The sequence below is a fragment of the Diabrotica virgifera genome, chromosome 6, assembly GCF_917563875.1.
Source record: "Diabrotica virgifera virgifera chromosome 6, PGI_DIABVI_V3a".
In the NCBI taxonomy this organism is placed as follows: Eukaryota; Metazoa; Arthropoda; class Insecta; order Coleoptera; family Chrysomelidae; genus Diabrotica; species Diabrotica virgifera.
The window spans coordinates 145,278,900-145,303,119 of record NC_065448.1 but is presented as its reverse complement, the minus strand read 5'-3'; the positions used below and the strand labels follow the sequence as shown (position 1 = coordinate 145,303,119).

At 33.2% G+C, this 24,220-nt stretch overlaps 1 protein-coding gene and 1 long non-coding RNA gene across 7 annotated transcripts in view; both read left to right on the top strand.

The window, feature by feature from the left end:
• The window catches only part of LOC114338265 (colorectal mutant cancer protein), a 619,539-nt gene that overhangs the window by 327,043 nt on the left and 268,276 nt on the right, over positions 1–24,220 (top strand). The gene's annotated exons all lie outside the window — the stretch shown is intronic.
• On the top strand, positions 10,357–21,893 carry LOC114324715 (uncharacterized). 2 transcript variants are annotated; one of them, XR_007698824.1, is made up of 2 exons: positions 10,357–10,758; positions 21,053–21,893. It is a non-coding gene; the product is annotated as an uncharacterized LOC114324715 (long non-coding RNA). The 2 variants fall into 2 exon arrangements; XR_007698825.1 differs by lacking the exon at positions 10,357–10,758 and adding an exon at positions 20,069–20,559.

Here is a 24,220-nt window from a genome sequence, read left to right as displayed (position 1 = left end):
GATGAGTACTTTTGAAAAAAAAAACGTTTAAGTTGGTTAAAAAAAACTCATTAAAAACATGTTTTGGTCATTTATTTGTTTATTTATATGCGACGTTTATATAAGGCAATGGGACTCTAAGCATGAAAAAACCTTTGGGATTGAGGGACCAACATACAAATTAAGGCCTGACATAGAAAGGGTTAACAGCGTTTTCGTACACCTGCTGTGTAAAGCACGGCTGGTCAATTTTCTGTGGATCGCCTGCGATTGCTGACACTTCCAGATAAGCAACGCGCTTGCTCAAAGTCTTGTAGCGGCAGTAAGGCCCAGATAGTTGGTCTCACCATTCCTTGCGCCGTTTTCTCTACAAAAAGTACGGCTCAAGAAAATAGGTTGATGTAGTTTCCTCTTTGGGGTTTTGTTCATCCTATACAGAAGCTTTTCGCCTGGAAGTGTCAGCATTCGCAGGCGATCCGCAGAAAATTGACCTGCCGTTCTTTACACAGGAGGTGTACGATAACGCTGATCTTAACGTACATACATACAATCGACGAATACCACACTTTTCACGTCATATGGGGCATTTCTTGTATTGCACCAAAACATGCAGTAGCCCCTAAGCAATCTATTCCTCGGATAAAAAAGAAACCCGCGCCTGAGGTTTATGGAAGTAACTAATTCATTTTAAAAGGACAAAACCTCAAGGTTTATCAGAAATCAATATAACAGATCCGAAGGAAATGTTCACATCAACTGAAACTGTGACTCCATCTGTGCCTGATCTTCTGTGGCTCTAAGGGAACAGCAGAGACATTCCCGGTCTCTTAGGACGGAATGGACTCATGGAAACTGTCACAAGAGACATACCATACCTATGAACTAACATTTATTATTTGTACAGAAAACTAGGAGAAATTTATCAAATGACAGCATTCTAATAAAAAATAAAGTTTTGGAATGTAAAAAGTGGGTTTTGCTGAGACCGTTAAAAATTGGCAATTTTCAACTTGTACTTTAGACCGAATGGTTCATCTGAAAAAAAAAGTAAATGGTGATATTTGTAGATAATTTTAAGTACTTTAATTTCTATTAACAGACCATTTACTAAAAGTTAATAGTTTTCGAAATTTGAGCAAAAAAGGAGAAAAATACTGGAATTTTTCGCTTTTTTCGCGATTTTTCCAATGTTCCGGCAAGAAATTTTGTCCGCAAACCTCATATTCGGATTCAGTAGCACAAAATCCATATATTATGAAAGAAATCAGAACTACCTCAAAACTTTCCTAGTCAAAACACAATTTTATTGAATCATCATGGAGGTGCTCGCTTTGCAAAACGTAAGTTTAACTCTGATCAGAAACCATAAAATGCTTTCATACAGAAGAAAAACTTTTTTTCCTTCGGTGTGATCAGTGTGATGACTGTGGGAACTGAACCCATTTGCTAAACTACACTTCTTGTTGAGTTGTACATTGTTCATAATACTAAATATGTTATTAATCTATATTCTTATGTTTATGTTAATAACTTTTTTTATATTCTTTTTAGGTAAGTATGAAGAAAAACTTAAAACCTACAATTATGGTAAGATTAAAATTTTTGCTTTTTTAGTAAACTGATCCCAATAAATAATTACCTCTGAAAATAGAACTAGGGCAGAAATAAAATTTTATGAGAATAGCATTTCACGGAGTGTCTTCACCGACATGTTTATGGAGACGTAAAACTCTCTAGAGCTCCTAAAACTTTTAGGCCGCTGTAATCATTTTTGTGTCATTTGAGGATACTATTTTTAGAATGATATCCGGTTTTTATTGTTTGATAGGGTTCATTTACTCTTTATCATACTATAAAGTAAGTACACATATTTGTATGTAATCTAAATGTATAGTTTGTTGCGTTTAAATTGATACCACAATACAGGGTATCTTTAAACTGTCTTCCCACAATAAAACTGCAAAAAATTATAAAATTTAGTTACTTATGCCTGGTTGCACCAACAGATCTTAAGCTCCAGCTTAGCTAAGCTCTACTTATAGATAGGGCCTCCTTGAGTAGAAGCTTAAGATCTGTTGGTGCAACCGGGCATTAATGTTGTTCCCTTAAGCAGGTATAATATAATTCAAACTAACTTCAATAACTTCAAAAAATTCATCATGATTTGAGCTTCTGTTCACTATTTTCCTTTATATTAGTCACTCAGTAATTATTTTTTTGAAACTTTTTTCCATGTTAAAGATTTTAAATTTATTTTCTAATATACCTATCTATTAATTATTGTATTTTTCCTGATCGACCTGTTATTATAAGATCATCATCAAACTTTAATTGCTTCAATAAGGTTATTGGACCTAGTATAATGAACTAGCAAACTAGAAAAGGGTTTAATGTAGAAATCATTCTTGAAAGGTCTTTTTTGGATCATATTTTCTAGATTATATGAAAATTGCGTCGTATTGTCCGTTTCATGACCATTTTTCAGTGCGTAACAAATGATAGGAAAAAGGGTAAGTCCGTGATAATACACATTTATGACATATTCTAACATGACATTTTAGTTAAATCTGACAGTTGTCACATTTTATTTTCAATTTGGAATAAAAAGAAATCAAATGTGTTTCTTGCATTTATAAAATGGTATTTTCTTTGATTTGTATAGTCTTATAAATTATACAGATTATATTTGTAATATTATTATCTAATTAAGAAAAAATTATTTTTTTTATTATGGCACCATCTATCGACAACTAGAATAACTAGAATACATGTTGTAAATGTCTCTAATCTCAGACGTGCCTTTTTTTCTGTCACATACAATTGAATGCGTTAGAAAGAAATCGAAAAACTGTGACGCACTGAAAGATGATCATGAGAAAAAGAATATATGATGATCCCAAACCCTTTTTTTAGTGCGTCATTAATTTTGACATCATATAAGATTTTAAGAATGTCGCAAATCATTACATGACATTTTAGTTAAATCTGACAGTTGTCAGAATATATATATTTACATGTATAAACATCAATATTTATACAAATATTTGCCAGAATATTAATATTTAAAATATTTTAATGTAAAAATAAATAAATACAAAATCAAATTTCACTATACAATGTCCGAATATACCAGTGACATAAAATATTAATAACTAGAAATACTGAAAAATACTAACCTAGAAATTACAATTGTCATTTTACCATATGATTTTGTGCACATAGTTTTCATATTACCATGTGATCGATTACTTTTGTGTCAAACTATGTTTATTTGCATCATTGATTGGTTTTCTATTTAGAATATTATAATATCCAACCAATTATACATCTATAAGTACAAGTCGTTTTAATATGCAAATGCCCGTTAAGGAATACATAAGTTCAGTGTATGATAATCACAGAGGTAGGTTTTTTTTGTGTCACTTCCAACTGTAATGCGTTAGAGAGAATTCGATAATCTGTGACGCACTGAAAGCAGGGGTTTGGGATCATCTATACTAATCTTGACAAAAAAGTTCAGTAGGTAATGTAATTCGTGAAAGATCTTTCTGCATCACATTTCTATAGTAAATCCAATGCATTTATTATCTGTGTTTGTTAACATCCAGTATTAATACTGATCTTTCGTTATAATACCTACTCTGTTTTGACAAGGGTGTTTCTTCTTTTTGCAACTGATAAATATTTTCTTTAAATTATTGATGATCAAACTTAAGTTAGAAACCTACCTAGGATAACCTAAACATCATAGATAAGAAGACTGAGAATTCTCTGTAATAAATTTCAAACGGTAGAATGTAAAGTTGTAACGACGAAATTCACCCTGTAGAAATAATGGAAAATAGAATTTGACAAGATGTTGATATGTCATATAAGGGGATGTTAACGTGTTACACAATTTGAAGAACATGTCCTCGATTGCTCAGTAAGGAAGAGATATGGGAGAGGGGTTCTTAACGGGGTGTTATTAATATCCTCTTATTAGCTTAGAAATAAAAAAATAGAAAAATCAAATAAGAATATCAAATAAAAAGAAATAAAATATTGGGCGTCACTGGTTTCCTATGGGAACCAAACATATACTAAAATAGAAACATTGAAGAAAAATAGCCCAAATCAAAAATTAAACAAGAATATAGTCAATACAAAATATATAAATATATAAAATATATATATAAAATACTTTTAAATGAAAGCAAATATGGTGTGACTTACTTTATATATGTCTCTACTCAGAGAAACTCTACTCAGAAAATTCTTTGTTGTACTTACGAAACAAGAGAAAGGGAAAAGACAATAATAAAATTATATTTTGCAATGAATCAAACAATATTTATTGAAACTAAATAAAATAAAATTAAAAGGAACTGCGATCTCTTGCCGTATTACAAAAGTAACAGATCATGTTTACCAAAAAAATTAAAAGTTTACAAAAAAAAAATAATAGTCCTGTTTCTTCTCTTGGTTGGTTTTCAAAAGTCCAAGGCACAGTTACACTTCACTAATTGTTACTTTACAAAAGAATAGATACATCAATGTACATCAGTGGTTCATCAGTAGTACATCAATGGTTATTTCTATAATTTATACAAAAACTCAGCATTTATTTCTTAAAACAAATCGGCACTGCTCGAACAAAATATTGAAGAAACCATTGGTTTTTTAGTGTATTAAACGGGATCAAAAATACAAAAAGCTACTACATGCTTTAACTGTAGAATCTACTAACACAAAAAAACTTCTAACTCCTGCTTGCATCCGAAAAGATTATATACCGGTATTGGTATAAGAAGTCGTGTTCGCATAAAAACAGCGAAAACGCGGTGGTCTACGACTTGTTTAGACCACAATGGAACACTATAACACAATCTTCTGCATTCTAAACTTGCAATCAAATTTGACTAAAACTTAACAAGAACTACTTAAATTTCTTCGGTAACCACCGCCTTTGGCGGCTACCGCCGAGGTTAACTCAACTTGAACTCCTTAAAACTCCAACTTGACTCTTCAACTTCCCAAACTTGACTCCTTAACGGCTCTAACCTGACTGACTTTTTCGATCTCCCAAACTCAATCTTTCAGAAGCCAAACGCCTCTTCCAAAATCATTCAATCTTCCCATCAATAATCCTCAACAACCAATCATAGACTTAAGACACTTAGGGCCGGTTGTTCGAACGCTAATCAACAATGATCATTATCAAATAATTAATTACTGTCAATGTCAATTGTTAAAACATAATTAATTACAATTCTGAGACTATAATCAATTAATATAACAATAATTATTAACATAATTAATAATAAATCTCATAATTGTAATTAATTATGTTTTCAGCAACCCAAACAAAGTTGACATTGACAGTTTTGGTGACAGTAATTAAATATTTAATAATGATCATTGTTGATTAGCGTTCGAACAACCGGCCCTTACTCAATCAAAATCTTGACCAATAGGAAATGCAAAATACGCTTTGGGTTGAACGCTCTGGCGTACACCAAAAACATGTCATCCAATCAACAAGAGAATAAACAAAACGGATTTTAATAGTTCATACAACCTTTTTCCCATCATAACAGCTGACTCAGGAAAAAAGACACTTGGACTTGTTGATAAAACTCTAAACCACTTTATCTCTATAAGATAAACATTTTCCAGTTTCACAGTAGCCAAAAACACATTAGTGAAAGATTATGAGTCCGATTCTTTTGGCGGTACAAAACATATCGAGGAGCCTCAGATAAAAGAGATATGAATATCCATGAGAACACAAGATCAATCTAATATTGTGAGAAACTAATTACGTAATACACTGAAACACAAACATGGTTTTAACGGACTGAGTATACAGGGTTAAGCGATAATATTAGGGATTCGAAAACGTTAGTGATTTCCACACCGTTACAAAGTGGACTATAACCCACTTTGCTGTAATGAAATTTTCAGGGGAGGATGCTGGCAAATATTTCCTGCTCTACTACAAAAACGAAATATTAAGGGTACGAAATTTTAAAACCAAGGTGAAGGATAGGAAGGAATGGAAGCTGATTCTAGAACAGGCCAATATCCACCATGGGTTGTAGAGCCAATTATGATGATGATGCATCATCCTAACAAACATCTTTAAAGCTAGCATAGCATTAGATTGTGTACCAAAGACCAAAGACAATTGTAAGGGTGTCTTCTTCTTATTATTATTACGCCATCTCCTTTCGAAGGTTGGCGGTCCAAATGGCAATTGTATCGCTTCACGAGAGATTTCTGCGGATTAGCGGTCAATTCATCTCCTCAGGTATTTTTACCATGAGTTCTGGCATCTGTACTTTATCTTCCAATGATTCGGAGTACTTCATATCTTTAATTTGTGAACACATGACCCAAGCATTGTATTTTTCTATCTTTAATCATGCTTGTAGGTGGTGTATACATAAGAAGACAAAATATGCCATAGACCATAAGACAATGCCGTACCCAAATCTTATAACCGGACAGACTCGACGTCGAAATGATAGAAAATTGCTGAGTTTCACGTTCCTGGAAGAAATAGGAGTGGAATACCTAAGTAAAACTGATTAGACTAGATTAGGCAGGACGTATATGTAAAGAGAATTATTATTGTTAGGATCCAAAATAGATATCCAAAACATATAATAAATATGTAATAAATAAGCGATTGAATATATTTATCCAGTTATGCATTATATACAACGAACACCCCCTCTATTCGCCATATTTCGTACCATGTGACTTGCCTCTGTTTTCAAAAATCAAATCTGGTGTGGTATTCCAGATAAATAAGATTTTTCTCGTGACCATCCCTTTCCAGGCCGAAACCAAATTTTTTGAGTAGTATGGACATCTATAATAATAACCCTATATGTTTCCTGCAGCCGATCTTGATGATATATGTGGTTATAAACAAATGAAGATCAAAAAACGGTAAATATTCGCTTTTTTCGTCTATTACCAAAAAGTTAAGCATTTTAAACAAATTTGAGAGTAAGAAGCTCATAAATCGTATAAAAAACTTCAATATGGCGTTCGCTGAATATGTCTATCCTTATTGGTTGCTTAGAAAATTTCAAAATAAATAATACATTTTGAGTTTTTATAAATATTCATAACTTATGTAAAAATTAACTTAGAACCTTCTTATTACACGGAATGCTGAGACTTCTGGTGCTTAAATCATACCCTAAATTTCAAAGCAATTGGTAAAATAGTTTAAAAGTTATTTAATTTCTTTATCCCAAATTCATTTTTTTTGCAACACAATAAGTCAGAAAATTATGAGGTTACAGTAATGCTTCGGACAGTTTATGAAAGACAGATTTATGCTATTAACTTAATTAAAAAAAATGACAAAAAGTAATTTTAAACAGTGTAAAATTATTTTGCAAAAACATGTCGATTTTTTGCTTACTTATAAACAATTAGAATAACTTTGTAACAGTTACCCGTAGAAAAATTATTTTTTCATATTTAGAAAGACTGAATTTTTATACACATTTAGAAAGAAAAACAATAATAGTCCTAGGACAATTAGGGACGAAGTTAACCCCCTTTTTTTAATTCACATGTTCTTGCAAAATAATATTGCAATATTTAGAATTATTTTTTGTCATTTTTTTAAATTAAATTAATAGTGTAAATCTTCTTCCTTCATAAACTATCCAAAGTATTACTGTACCTTGCTTTATCATTTTCTGACTTATAGCGTTGCAAAAAAAATTAATTTGGGATAAACAAATTAAATAACTTTTAAACTATTTTACCAATAGGGCTTTTCATTCACAGGCATTTGTTTCGAGCTTCTGTCATGTGTCACATAATATTAATATATCTACGTCATCCGTTATTGGTATTTACAATTATACAAACCAGACGTATGACGTAGATATATCCATATTATGTGACACATGACAGAAGCTCGAAACAAATGACAATCGATGAAAACTATTGCTTTGAAATTTAGAGTATGATTTAAGCACCAGAAGTCTCAGCATTCCGTGTAATAAGAAGGTTCTACGTTAATTTTTACATAAGTTATATGAATATTTAGAAAAACTCAAACTTTATGATTTATTTTGCAATTTTCTGAGCAACCAATAAGGATAGACATTTCAGCGAACGCCATATTGAAGTTTTTTATACGATTTATGAGTTTCTTACTCTCAAATTTGTTTAAAATGCTTAACTTTTTGGTAATAGCAGAAAAAATCGAAAATTTACCGTTTTTTTGATCTTTATTTGTTTATATCTATGTATATCATCAAAATCGGCTGCAGGAAACATATAGGTTTTTATTATAGATGTCCATACTACTCAAAAAATTTGCTTTCGGCCTGGAGGGGGTTGTGTCACCAACAGGTTATTTTTTTCCTTATTTCTCTGAACTATGAAAGGAACCCGCCACGAGTCAATAGAGAGCGTGAAACAAAAATCGGCGCAGTAATTCAACCGCAAAACAGCCCGTGATAAGATGACCTGCTGCGCGTATTTATAAAAGCACGTGTCCACTATGTTGGTGCTCTGCGCTCCTGCAACTGCTCCACATGGTGGATACGTTGGCGCTCCCCCTCGGTGCAACAGTGCGCTCTCTACCTCGGTGTTCCAATCGCTGGCAGTTTATATGTAGAGGAGCGCATGTCACATCGATTGGAGCAGTTGTAGGGAGCACAGAGCATCACCATAGTGGATACGTGCCTTAATAGACTACAGGCCCATGTCCAAAATGGATGGGTCATATGAACCACAAGGTGACTTATATAGGACGATATAAGAGCATAAAATAATAAGATTCAGCACTATGCCGTCACTTGTAAGCAGTCCAACTGAGTGCTGGTGAGAATTCAAAAGTGCAGGTAGAGTGGGTACATTTTGGTCATATATTTTTGTACGGCATTTTTACCATTGATAGATCCGTGAAAAATAATAAGAAAGCACGCAGTGCCGTACAAAAATGGCAAGCCACAAAGTTGGTAAATTTTTTTGTTTTTTGTGACAATTTCCAGGGTAAATTTGGTCATTTGATTCTGTACGGCATCAGTTTCATACTGTTTCAATACAACTTCTAATCCATTATTCCGCAACGCCGTACAAAAACCACGCGACAAGGGGAGAAATCGAGGGTTGCAATCCCCTCTCTTTCCGTGTCCGGGGGGTGATTTGAGACAACATAAAATTAATTTATTTTGAAAATACTTTATGCATTAGATAACATTATTTTACATGCCGTACATTTTCGTTGGTCCAAAGGTTTGTAGGAAAAAAAAAGCTCAAGGAAAAATCCACAGAATGAAATGTACGAAAAATCCATATAACGAAATGTAAGGTGAAATTTATGACGATATTTTTTTATGCGGCATTTAGATAGTTCATTTGTACTTAATGCAATAATTTATAAAAAGTAATAAAAATATTAAATAAATATAATTTACATATATATCGCTTAAGGAGCAACGTTATGTTACGACGTTTAGCATTTGTAGGCATATATCTACACCTGCCTATAATACTGTACTGTGTGCTAAGTAGTCGTTTTCTAGTAGTAATTTTTCTAAAAAATAGTAGTTGTTTTATTTATTCACATCATTACAATGAAACAAATCAATTATATACATGTAACAATAATGTTTGAAGTATATATTAAACCAAAAAGTATACAAAACTGTTGATACTGGGATTTACAGTTTCAATTCTTGGATATTATATATCTACACACCCTTTCACTTCAGTTAGACGTCATAATGATTTTATCATATTATCAATAATAATTGTTCTCTTCAAAAATTTGTTAATACCATACAGTATCAAATGACCATAAAGTACTACCTTTAAAATGGTAGCGTCATTATCATCAACCTAAAAGATATGGTATGCATTAAAATGTACGGCATCATTTTTTCCTAATTTATTTATCTTAATACTATTTAAAACAAAGGATAAATGTATAAAATTGCTATATTTTATTAATCTATGAATATTTAAACTTTGGCAATATTTTAAAAAATTTCTGTTTTTGTATTTCTCTATAATTTTTTTTAGAACAGTTTATTTTGAACGGCAATACTATATAACAATTATATTTTACAATATAATGTTAAAGAAAAAGTTGCCGTACAGAGTCAAATGATTTTTTTAGCTTTATAAAAATCAAGTATACCATGAAATTAACATAAGTATTAATATACATTCAAATGAACAATAATTTTTTGACGGCATTATTTTTAATAGTACTTTTGAGTGCTAGATAATGTTTTGGAACCGAAGCCGTACTTTTTCAAATCACCCCCCGGACCACGGAAAGAGAGGGCATTGCAACCCTCGATTTTCCCCATTGTAACGTTGAGTGATACTCATCGTCACTTCATAATATGCATTTCAAAATATTTATTAGGAAAAGCAACTCCCAATAAGTATGCAACCAAATATACTTCAGCGTGTAGTAGGTATTGCCTAGATTTTAATAAGTATTTGGACAAAGTTGGTGACTTTTAGGGGAATTCGTAATCTAGAAGTTGGTCCGTGTGTCGATACGGCTTCCGGCTGACGTGTTTGTCATTGCTTCGGGGAGAGCAGGCCAGCACTTAATTTTCAACTCTTGTACAGAAGACATCTGATCTCCCGATCTCCGGTGGCCATTGCCAGAATTTACCTTTTAGTTGAAAAAGTTATAAGATTAATTTACGTTGGAGGAAGTTTTTATTTTGTTTTGGGTTTTGTGAAGAGTTTGAGGAGAAGAGTTTTTGTTTCCAATACTTTTTTGAAGAGCAATGGGTATGTATTAGATAAATGTCTCGTAGCTATGGTTTTTCCTTGGAAAAAAAATAGCCCTTTATTCACTGTCAATATCTTACATATATTATCTTTATATGAATTATTACTCTTCAATCATCATATTTGCAATACTTCAATACCATCGCACTTATATTTCTACAGAAAAAAAAATCTTTCATTATATTTCCGGTTCAAAGTAAGTTTGGAATCAATGATCATTTTCCTTTTCTCCTTTATATAACTCCATATAGTAATCTTTGATTACAAGATCCACATTTACTTGTCCAAATACTTTCTTATATTCGTTTAAAAAGCTGTTTCCATTCAAGGATAATCAAGGTCAATGAACTTCAAGCATGGACATCAAACTTCATTTTTTACTTAGATTTTTTCTCTGTCAAGTTCTGATAAGGTGATACACCTTTTTGTCGAGGCCCTGTTTCTTGTATACTCAAGGACAATCAGCTGATCAAGGTTTTTTTTATTATTTTAGCCACTGGAGAACAAGGAAATTAAGTCACCATTTTTGTTTTTGTTGGATATGGAATAAGCAATCAGTTTGGGGTTTCTTTTGGTTTGGATTGGGATTTTCTGTTTTTTTGGAATCAACATTGATTTTTACCGGTACTAGTAAGTACCTCCTCATCGGACCATCCGTATTGTGGTTGAGTATCTCCCCAGGATTGGAAACCGGAGGATACCTACCTGGCTCTTCCATCGTCAACCTCTCAAGGAGTTTGGAGAAGCCTCCGTCCCTACTTTTGTAGAAGCGACAGGTTTTTATTATAAAATATACATTTTCAATTCTTTTAAATAACTGCTTGCAATATTAATATTTTTTCCAATAAATTAGAAATAACCTTAATAATAATATAAACTCATTTTTTCTAAAATCACCATTTGTAATATTCAATCATTTTTTTTTCAACAAGTTTTATCGTTCACTGTTCGTACCACTCATTTAAAATAGTCCGGGAATTATAAACTATATGTTAAGGTGTTGTATACAATATCTACGGTTTTAATTCCTATTTAATAACCTTTATTTCAGTTCAACAGGTATGGTACTCAGGGTTATCACTTAGGTCAGATACGAGATTGTCAACCAATACTATAACCAATATCCATAATACATTTTTGTTTAAGTAAATAACTTGTGATTCCCAATAACTGTCTTGATCTAACTAATTAAGTTCTTTGTTTTAATTTTTATTGTAATCTCATTGTCGACAGGAGCGTACTTTTCTAGTACAACAGGTACTGATTAGCTAGTTTGTATAAAATTGTATATAGGGGTTATAGGTTTTTTCATTAAATTTGTTGGTTGTACATACTTATATGTTTTATTATCCTACCATTTTGAGTAATATTAGTTAGGTACAGCAATATAGGTCACGTGGAGAAGAATTTATAAAATCCTTCCCTGGCGCTCAACACTACTTCTGAATATCTTCTGGGTCAGTAGTTCCTTTTTTTTACATTTCTTTCCTTATTTTACTTTAGTTTCTTAACACTCTAGTACTTCATTAGGTACCGTCTTATTTCGGGCGTGCAAATACGGCCTGATCCTCTCCTGAGTCCACTTGATACGGTCTCTTAAATATCCAGCTAGCCTATTTCTGTACTACTTAGTCATTTATTAAGCTACCCCATTCAAACAGAAAAATATACGTTACAATTGGCGCCCAACGTGGGGCCCGATTTTCAGTAAGACAGTACCTTTCTTTATTTTGTTGCTTATTGTAAATTTTTCTAGTAAGTATCTTTCTGGTTCATAGTTGTATATTTTGTAATTATATAGAGATACATTTTTGATTCCTTTTGTACGTTATTTGTAAAATACACTAGTGCACTTGTATTGCTGTATTGGTACTATTTTAATTTATTTAAAATAATAATTGTAAATCGTGAGTAGGATAATATTTGAACAGGTATATTGGTTGACATTTCGGTCTGGTCGGTTTGGTGATACCTGGATATTTATTTTGAAAAATTTTGAATGATTTATTTTTTTTTTGATATCTAGGTACATTACTATTTCTGATTTAGGTGCAGCCACAATATACTACAGTTAGCTAAATTTTTGCTTACCATACCTATATATAATTTATAAAGTTTCATTTTTTTTTATATACATTTTCGTTTAAACAATTACTTAAATTATTTTAAATATCTACCCCAAATATATATCTCGGTTATATTTGGTTTGTCGGTTTGTTAGGTCGTTAGTTTAGCAGCTCGTCGGTAGAGCAGCTTGTTTAGTAGATTGTCGGTTAATTGGGTCGTTAGTTTGTTGGGTTGGGTTCGGTTTGTCGTTGTTGGGTTGGGCTTATTGTTACTAAATTTTTCCTACCACCATGTGTACCTTTCAGCCAGAGCATTTATTAGTTAAGGAGGTAGATTATGAGTTGAGGATAAGAGAAATAGAGGTTGAAGAATCCGCTAAATGTGATAGAAAACGCAGTCTATTGCGTGGTGCTCTTAAACAAGAGCAAGGAAATAGGAGTTTCCGGCAAATTTCAGCTGCATCTATTCCTTTCCTGGAACAACAACAGGGAATAAATGAGACAATTGAGGATCTTACTCAAAAGATATCCAATTTTAGAGGGACTGTCCATGATAGCATGTATTCTAGATACATTTCACGTCTTGCTCATATCTCTGGTCGTGTCCACTTATTATGTTGCTCAGATGAGGAGCAACAACTTTACAAACGCTCTATGTCCATTAGGATTCTCAGTCTAGAAGGTGAACTCGATTCTCGAGTAAATCCTCTAGCCACGTCCACTCCTGTTTCTTCGGTTCAAGCCTCTAATTCCTTGTTACATCCCAAGCCTGTGCAGGTACATAAGTGGGGAGTTTCGTTTTCTGGTGAAGGTCATTATGACCAAGTAATTTCATTTTTAGATAGGGTAGAATGTCTTCGTGTTTCGAGAGGTGTGAGTGAGGAAGATCTTTTTTCGGCTTCTGCCGAATTATTTACAGGCCATGCTTTTACGTGGTTTATGAACAACCGTGGTAGCTTTACCACTTGGACTGGTTTGGCTCAGAAACTAAAATCCGATTTTCTGCCTTATTCTTTCCAAACTGATCTCTTAGACGAGATCAAGAACCGCAAGCAGAAACCTGGAGAATCAGTGACTATGTTTATTAACACTATGTTGGGTATGTGTAGTCGTTTAGATACTCCTTTAACAGATAATGCAAAAATTAAGATAATTTTAAAATGTTTGCTACCTTTTTACCATGCCCAATTGGCACTTGTTGATATAGTCACTATCGAAGACCTGACAGATAAGTGTAAACGGTTAGAAGAAACTCTATCCTGGTCTTTTCATCCTCCTACAACATCTAATTCTGGTGCTGGATTTACCTCTCACTCCTCGAGAAATCGTTCTTGGCAATCTAGACCCTCTACACCGAATGTGTCTGTGACTACTCATTCCTTTTCTTGCTGGAATTGTCAGTCGATTGGTCACGCATTTCGGGATTGTTCCAGACCCCAAACCCGGATTTTCTGCCACGGTTGTGGTAATGATAACACACTGAAACGAAATTGTTTTAAGTGTTCGGGAAACGAGCATGCAGAGGCTCGTACCCTGAGCGTTCCTCAAACAGCAGCCCCATCAGGGAATATGACCGCAGCTGTAGACGAAGCTTCAGGTCCAATACCCGCCAGCAGTTCGAACACCTCTCAGGAAGGAAGAAACACTTCCAACCGGAGACCAGCACGCAAACCGAAATCAGGGAAAAAGTAATTGTTGGTAACACTTTGGTTGACTCGTACGGTTCGCTTGATCGTAGATTATTCCCTCCAGTCTTAAACTGGAATTTTAGTAATAAGCATAATCAAGACGAGGAAACAGTTCCAAATTCTATACCAGGTTGTACGGTTGTAAATAATAATAATATGTCTATGTTAATACCAGATAATTTTGAAAATAAATCAGATATTTTGGATTTTGATATAAATTCGTTATTAGTTAGGAAACATAATGATAACCGACCTTATCTTGAAATTGAAATTTTAGGACAATCTTGTTTAGCTCTATTAGATAGTGGCTCTAACATTTCTTTAATAGGTTCGTATTCGCTGAAATTGTTAGAAAACACTGATATTAATGTTATGCCTATTTCTTCTCTGCAAGTCTCTACCGCGGATGGTGCAATCCAGTCAATTACAGGTAAATTTGACACAGAAATTGTAGTTGCCAATATTCGGAAAATGATTACATTTTATGTTATCCCTTCAGTTAAAAATTCTATAATTCTTGGCATGGATTTCTTAAATGCATTTAATAGTACATTAAACTGTTCAGATTTTTCGTTGTTTATATCTTCCTTTAATGTCGCAACTGTAAGTGCCATTCGTGAGTTCTCTAGTTTGTCTAGCTTAGAACAAAACCAGTTAGAGAATATTATCTCTAAATTTTCTTCTATCTCTTCCAAAGATAAATTAGGCCGTACACATTTAATATCTCATACTATCGAAGTGAACACTTCAACTCCGTTTAGACAATATCAATATCCCATACCTCAGGCATGGCAAGCAGATTTAGGTAAAGAAATTGATTCGATGCTCTCTCTAAACATTATCGAACGTTCAAATTCTTCATATTGTTCGCCGTTATGGATGACGAAGAAGAAGGATGGATCATTCCGAGTATGCTTCGATGGTCGCAAACTCAATAGTATCACTACTAATCGAGATGCTTATCCCATCCCTCGGATAGATATAATTCTTAGCAAACTTCAGAATGCCAAATATATCTCTTCGATCGATTTATCCAAAGCCTTCTTACAAATTCCGTTAAGCGAAGAGAGTAAGAAGTATACTGCTTTTGCTGTCAGTGGTAAAGGGTTATTTCAATTTGTCACAATGCCTTTCGGTCTAGTTTCAGCTCCGCAAACAATGTGTCGTTTAATGGACTTGGTTATTGGTCCTCAACTCGAACCATTCGTATTCTATTATTTAGACGACATCATAGTTGTTACTCCTGATTTTTCGTCACATATTGAAATATTGGAGAAATTATTTTCACGCCTTAAAGAGGCTAATCTCACTGTTAATTTAGAGAAATGTAATTTTTGTCGTCCTAATTTGAAATTTCTAGGATATGTTGTTGATCATCAAGGTTTGAGAACAGACCCTGATAAAGTAACCGCTATTAAGGACTTCCCCATTCCTAAAACTACTACACAATTACGTAGGATCTTGGGCATGTGTGGTTACTATCGTCGATTTGTGCCTTCTTATTCTACTTTATTATCACCCCTTACTGACCTCCTTAAGAATAGGAAAAAGGGCCAGACTATCACCTGGACTCCTGAAGCCGACGATGCTTTTCATCATATTAAAGAAGCTCTTACTAGTGCTCCGGTCATGACTTCACCTGATTTCAGTGAACATTTCTACCTCATGACTGACTGTTCAAATACCGCCTCAGGTGGTGTACTCTTTCAGATGAAAGATGGTTCTGAACACCCCATAGCATATACTAGTAAGAAGCTCAATAAAGCTCAAAAAAATTATTCCACTACAGAGCGTGAACTCCTTGCTATTATTCATGGCTTGGAGGCTTTTCTGTACTATTTAGAAGGTCGTAAGTGTACCCTTATTACTGATCATAGCTCGTTATTGTGGATGCATTCTATGCGTAACCCATCCCAACGTTTGTCTCGATGGATTTGTAAGTTGTCAGCCTTTGATTATAATATCGTCCATCGTAAGGCAAATGGTGTTGTAGTAGCTGATGCTTTGTCTCGAACGTTTGATGTCAATCTTCTTGACTTATCCACTTTAGTTCCGGATGCATGGTATCAGAAAATGGTGGAAAAGGTTACCCAAGAACCTGATCAGTATCCTGATTTTAAAGTGGAAAATAATATCCTTTATAAGCATGTTGTTAGTTCAGTAGAAGCTTTGTCTAATATGTCTGATTGGAAAATTGTCGTCCCAACAGCAAACAGGGATGAAATTCTTCGTACTTTTCATGATAATGTGACATCTGGTCATTTCGGTTCCTATAAAACATTTAGTAGGATAGCAGAATTATATTATTGGCCTGGCATGCGCAACTATATTAAGAAATATATATCTAGATGTAGAGTTTGTGCTACTTGCAAGCCAAGTACTATGCCACAAGCTGGATTAATGGGTACTTTTAGGAACATTGACTTCCCATGGCAGATGATATCCATGGATCTGATTGGACCATATCCTCGTAGTTACAATGGCTATACCTATTGTTTAGTAGTTGTGGACTACTTTACTAAATTTCCACTAGTTTTTCCTCTTCGGAATGCTACTGTCCCTGCCATTGTGAAATATTTGGAGGAACAAGTCTTTTTGTTGTTTGGTGTTCCCCAAATTGTGTCTTGTGACAATGGTCCTCAATTTGTGTCTAAGGCCTTTAAGGATCTTCTAACCAAGTACAAAGTTCAGAAGATCTTTTATAATGCTGCATACCATCCGCAAGCTAATCATAGTGAGCGAGTGAACCGCAGTATTGTAACAGCCCTTAGATCGTACACCTATCCAGATCACAGAGCTTGGGACCAGTATATCCACTCCATAGCTCAAGCCATAAGAACTTCGGTCCATGAAGTTACTCAATGTTCTCCAGCTTATCTGAATTTTGGTAGAAATATTGCTTTGTCTGGTGATTATTTTGGTTTAATTTCAGACAATTCCACAAATCTCCCTCAGATCTCTGAGAAACTTCATCGTTTAGATGATGTTCAGACTTTGCCCCCAATATTTGCAGACATCAGGAAGAAGTTGAAATCTTCTTACCTTAAGTCACAGAGTCAATACAATTTGAGGAAAAGAGATTTGCGATTCTTTGTTGGTGATCGGGTATTAAAACGTAATTTTGTTAAGTCAAGTAAAGGTGATGCTATTTCTGCCAAATTTTGTCAGAAATATGTCCCATGTATTGTCAGTAAAGTAATCTCTCCTTTAATATATGAATTAAAAGATAGTTCGTCCAACAGGAAACTTGGTCGATTTCACATAAAGGACTTACTACCAGATAATACTGTCAACGACTTAGAATCTTCGTCATCAGAAGAAGAAGATTAACTTAACAGTTTGATCAAGTTAATTCCTCTTTCTAAATTTCAGAAATACTCGATTGTTCAATGAATAGGTTAATGCTTGGATTTTGATTTTAGTCACCAGATAGGGACTCTATGTTTTATCTATTATAGTAATCTTTCTAGCTTTCCATATTCTATGTATCTGAGATTTTATTAGTTTATTATTGAGATTTAGCTTAATTTGGCTTATTATTGAACTGGTATGGAACTGTTAACACCTTGTATGTGATTATGCTTATATATGTCATCACTTATAGATTAGTGTATCTACATAATAGGTTTAGATTAGGATTATCTCGTTTTGTATTTGATTTTGTAGTTTCTACTGGAAAGTTATTTCAGTGCTTAGCATGATTCCTTGGTACATTAGCTTATTTTTGTCTAAAGAAGTCATTGTGATATTTGTTTGGGTAAATGCAATTTTAGTATACAGTGTGATTCCAAAGTTATACTTCATGTGTCCAAATTTTGATAAAGTTAATTGAGATTAAATTTATGATAAAGACTATGAAACCATTTCATTATTTATTGTAGTGAACATTTCTTAGGAAAGTGGTTTGCCTAGCTTGGCTATGCAAATACGTGGGTTCGAGACTTGTTGCTTATCGACTGTGCACCTGATAGGAAGCAGATTTCATTGCTCACAGTTGCCTAGTTCCAAGCCATACCTCAATTAGTTCAGATGCTGAATCTTTATGATAGAATGTTTAATCATCATTTTAATCATGCACTAGGCATTCTTATTCGATTTTCGGTTTACATTCATTCTGAAGAAACTTAGTCTTAACTTGTATGTTTATCTATCCTTCTTAAGTTTTACTATCTTATTATTCTGATAATGATGGTAACTTCTTTGCTATATTGAAATATTGTAGCTTTTGTATTCACCAAGGGATTATTTTGTTCAAGCATCATCTTTCCGAGGAACTAAAAATTTTTTTTTGTTCATATGTACCTTAGGGTCAGGATCAATATCCTGTTCTCTGTGAGTAACTAGGGAACATTTCTTAATCTGCAGTTTCTTTAGAAATTGATTTACTTGTTCTCTAGTATTTCCATAATTGGATTTATTTATAAGAGTTATTAATATGTGACTTCTTGAATTCTTTCATGAGGGATGACTTCGAAATATTGGTTAGCTTCTTCTGGCCATTCTTATCAATCTGTTGTAGCTATAGCTATAGTTAGAGAATCCCAGAGTAAGCTAACTTCTGTTAGGTCAACTATTCGATTAGGTACCTTTAGGAAGATCTTCCATGGCATCTGATACAATTCGGATGATCAGTTGAATTAGGTTCATGGTACCCAATATGTAATCATTATTAGCACATTTAGTGCTAGGTTGTAGCGTTGCTCAATTAAATCTGCCTGGTTGTTCCACTTTGGATATGCTTCAATATAAATCTGTTGTCCACTGTCGGATCAATTTAGGATAAAAGGCTTGCTACAATACTTTCTTTTCTTACCAATAACTCTTATATTTATTTTCATATATACTATGATCTATGTTGGCTTATTGCGAAATGGCTACGAAATCTACTAATTGTTCACTTTGGATATGCTCTATTTAAATCTGTTGTCCATCGATAGAACAATTTTGTATTACTCGTCCCATTCGACATTTTTTTTGAGATTAGGATTTATCTGAATTATGTACTTTAGAAACGGGTTATAATAACTCTTAGGTATGTATGTATGTTGATATGGCATGTGATGTATTCGCCATTTAAGCAACCCATTTACACGACTCATAATTTGCGGTTAGGTATGATCGATCGAGTCAGCTGTAAGTGTGAGTAAGTTAGTCGTTGTATAGGTTATATTGAGTTTGTATTCGAATATTGTTGTTATGGTGTTCTTGTTGACTATAATTTGGGGTTTTATTTAAATCTACTAAATCAACTTGAACACAATTTGGTCTTTAGGGTATATGTCACAGAGGACTGGTACTATGAGTTTGGACGGTGTCCAACGATAGGTTAGTTTATAGTAGTGTAGTATTCGTAGGTTCTTATTATATTTTAGATATTTGTTTTGTTCACGCCTGTGTTGGATCCCACAGCGTGTGATTTTTCTCTGTGGATACTTGAGTTGAGTATCTATATGGGTATATATATATATGTGTGTATATATGTGTGTATATGTATATATGTATATATATCTTATGTTTTTAAATATATATATATATATATATATATATATGTATAATAAAAAAAAATTGTTCATAAGATCAATTTTTTTTCTTACAAGTAATGGGGGAATGTAACGTTGAGTGATACTCATCGTCACTTTATAATATGCATTTCAAAATATTTATTAGGAAAAGCAACTCCCAATAAGTATGCAACCAAATATACTTCAGCGTGTAGTAGGTATTGCCTAGATTTTAATAAGTATTTGGACAAAGTTGGTGACTTTTAGGGGAATTCGTAATCTAGAAGTTGGTCCGTGTGTCGATACGGCTTCCGGCTGACGTGTTTGTCATTGCTTCGGGGAGAGCAGGCCAGCACTTAATTTTCAACTCTTGTACAGAAGACATCTGATCTCCCGATCTCCGGTGGCCATTGCCAGAATTTACCTTTTAGTTGAAAAAGTTATAAGATTAATTTACGTTGGAGGAAGTTTTTATTTTGTTTTGGGTTTTGTGAAGAGTTTGAGGAGAAGAGTTTTTGTTTCCAATACTTTTTTGAAGAGCAATGGGTATGTATTAGATAAATGTCTCGTAGCTATGGTTTTTCCTTGGAAAAAAAATAGCCCTTTATTCACTGTCAATATCTTACATATATTATCTTTATATGAATTATTACTCTTCAATCATCATATTTGCAATACTTCAATACCATCGCACTTATATTTCTACAGAAAAAAAAATCTTTCATTATATTTCCGGTTCAAAGTAAGTTTGGAATCAATGATCATTTTCCTTTTCTCCTTTATATAACTCCATATAGTAATCTTTGATTACAAGATCCACATTTACTTGTCCAAATACTTTCTTATATTCGTTTAAAAAGCTGTTTCCATTCAAGGATAATCAAGGTCAATGAACTTCAAGCATGGACATCAAACTTCATTTTTTACTTAGATTTTTTCTCTGTCAAGTTCTGATAAGGTGATACACCTTTTTGTCGAGGCCCTGTTTCTTGTATACTCAAGGACAATCAGCTGATCAAGGTTTTTTTTATTATTTTAGCCACTGGAGAAAAAGGAAATTAAGTCACCATTTTTGTTTTTGTTGGATATGGAATAAGCAATCAGTTTGGGGTTTCTTTTGGTTTGGATTGGGATTTTCTGTTTTTTTGGAATCAACATTGATTTTTACCGGTACTAGTAAGTACCTCCTCATCGGACCATCCGTATTGTGGTTGAGTATCTCCCCAGGATTGGAAACCGGAGGATACCTACCTGGCTCTTCCATCGTCAACCTCTCAAGGAGTTTGGAGAAGCCTCCGTCCCTACTTTTGTAGAAGCGACAGGTTTTTATTATAAAATATACATTTTCAATTCTTTTAAATAACTGCTTGCAATATTAATATTTTTTCCAATAAATTAGAAATAACCTTAATAATAATATAAACTCATTTTTTCTAAAATCACCATTTGTAATATTCAATCATTTTTTTTTTCAACAAGTTTTATCGTTCACTGTTCGTACCACTCATTTAAAATAGTCCGGGAATTATAAACTATATGTTAAGGTGTTGTATACAATATCTACGGTTTTAATTCCTATTTAATATCCTTTATTTCAGTTCAACAGGTATGGTACTCAGGGTTATCACTTAGGTCAGATACGAGATTGTCAACCAATACTATAACCAATATCCATAATACATTTTTGTTTAAGTAAATAACTTGTGATTCCCAATAACTGTCTTGATCTAACTAATTAAGTTCTTTGTTTTAATTTTTATTGTAATCTCATTGTCGACAGGAGCGTACTTTTCTAGTACAACAGGTACTGATTAGCTAGTTTGTATAAAATTGTATATAGGGGTTATAGGTTTTTTCATTAAATTTGTTGGTTGTACATACTTATATGTTTTATTATCCTACCATTTTGAGTAATATTAGTTAGGTACAGCAATATAGGTCACGTGGAGAAGAATTTATAAAATCCTTCCCTGGCGCTCAACACTACTTCTGAATATCTTCTGGGTCAGTAGTTCCTTTTTTTTACATTTCTTTCCTTATTTTACTTTAGTTTCTTAACACTCTAGTACTTCATTAGGTACCGTCTTATTTCGGGCGTGCAAATACGGCCTGATCCTCTCCTGAGTCCACTTGATACGGTCTCTTAAATATCCAGCTAGCCTATTTCTGTAGAACTTAGTCATTTATTAAGCTACCCCATTCAAACAGAAAAATATACGTTACACCATGTCGCATGATTTTTGTACGGCGTTGCGGAATAATGGATTAGAAGTTGTATCAAAACAGTATGAAACTGATGCCGTACAGAATCAAATGACCTTTACCCTGGAAATTGTCAGAAAATCAAAAAAATTACAAACTTTGGGGCTCGCCGTTTTTTTACGGCACTGCGCGCTTTCTTATTATTTTTCATGGATATATCTATGGTAAAAATGCCGTACAAAAATATATGACCAAAATGTACCCACTCTACCTGCACTTTTGAATTCTCATCAGCACTCAGTTGGACTGCTTACAAGTGACGGCATAGTGCTGAATCTTATTATTTTATGCTCTTATATCGTTCATATGACCCATCCATTTTGGACATGGGCCTGTAGTCTATAAGGTTCACAGAGAGCGGTGAAGATATGCGCAGAAAGAATGTATAATGTATATTAAATCAAAGGATAAATGTTGTTAATTATAAAAAAACCTAAATAAAGACGTTATACCAACAGTCTCAAAAATGAATGGCTAGTCTTCAAATCGATTAAGAATTAACGATGTGGTTCTAATCTAAATTTATATATTTTACCAACTCATTTTTTCCATTTCTTTATTTCCTTTTGAGTTCTTCGCGTTTGCTTATTATCAAGGCATGTTTTAACGGAAATTATCAGAATTTAAATAATGTAACAGTAATTGCACAATTAGAATAAAAATTTTTTATCTGATTTCGAATTGGGCGACAAATACATTATAATAATGAAATACGTTGTTTTGCAATTATACGGTTGATCGACATAGGGCGTCGAAATGCCAGTAGCAGTAATGTTTTAATACACATTTTTCAATTATCCGATATCCGAGCCGACTGGATTCCTGGTTCATTTTACCTGTTTTGTTTTTTTTTAATTGAAAAATATAGGTACAAAATCCATCATTTATGACGGATATTATGATTATTTTTACAATATAACGAATATAAAAACTATACAGTATGGTGCAAATGAAAGGAATAAATTCGTTATTTCGTAAACCGGCGACATTAAGGAAAAATCCCGAAACAAGTCGATTTTTATTTTTAGATAATGGTATTTAAGCATATATATCACACGCGTGACGTCATCTATCTGGGCGTAATGACGTAATCGATAATTTTTTTAAATGAGAATAGGGGTCGTGTGCGAGTGCATTTGAAAGGCCATTCGAATAGAATAGAATAGAAATATGCTCTATTGTCATGAAAAATTTAACAATTTTATAGACAAAGCTTACAAGAATCATAAATAAGAACAATAACAAATAACAAATACAATTTACTAAAATGATATAAATCGTCTATATAAATAAAAATAATGGAGAGAAACAAAAAACAGTAACAATCTATTGCACAATTTAAAAAAATTTGCAAATTGCATAATCTACCTTAAGAAATTTAATAAGTTAAGTTAAGCTGCTGCATATGACACTCAAATATAGATTAAGAATATACTTATAAATAAGAATACTGTACTTTCTTAGTTATTGGTTAAGAAACTCTGCTGTTGAATAATATGGTCTTTCAGATAAATAGGCTTTAGTCATTTTACGGAACTTGGGGAAAGATGTTGCAGATTTAAGTTGTAGAGGGAGATGGTTGTAAAGTTTTTTTGCAGAATATAATATAGATTTCTTAACTAACTCACTGGACGGGATCGGTAAATAGATGTCAAAGGTAGAATTTCTGGTGGAATAGTCATGTCTAGGTCTTGCTGGAAAGACATGTAGATGTTTACGAATTAAGCAAACAGTTTCTAAAATATATAAAGAAGGTAGTGTTAGAATCCTGTGATCTTTGAAGGAGCTTCTGCAATGTGTTGTTCTTCTGAGGCCAAAGAGATATCTTATTGCTCTTTTTTGTAATTTAAAAATAACATCAGATTGGGCAGCCGTACCAGAACCCCAAAAAGGAGACCATATCGAAGATGTGACTCGAACAAAGAAAAATATGTTATTTTGGAAG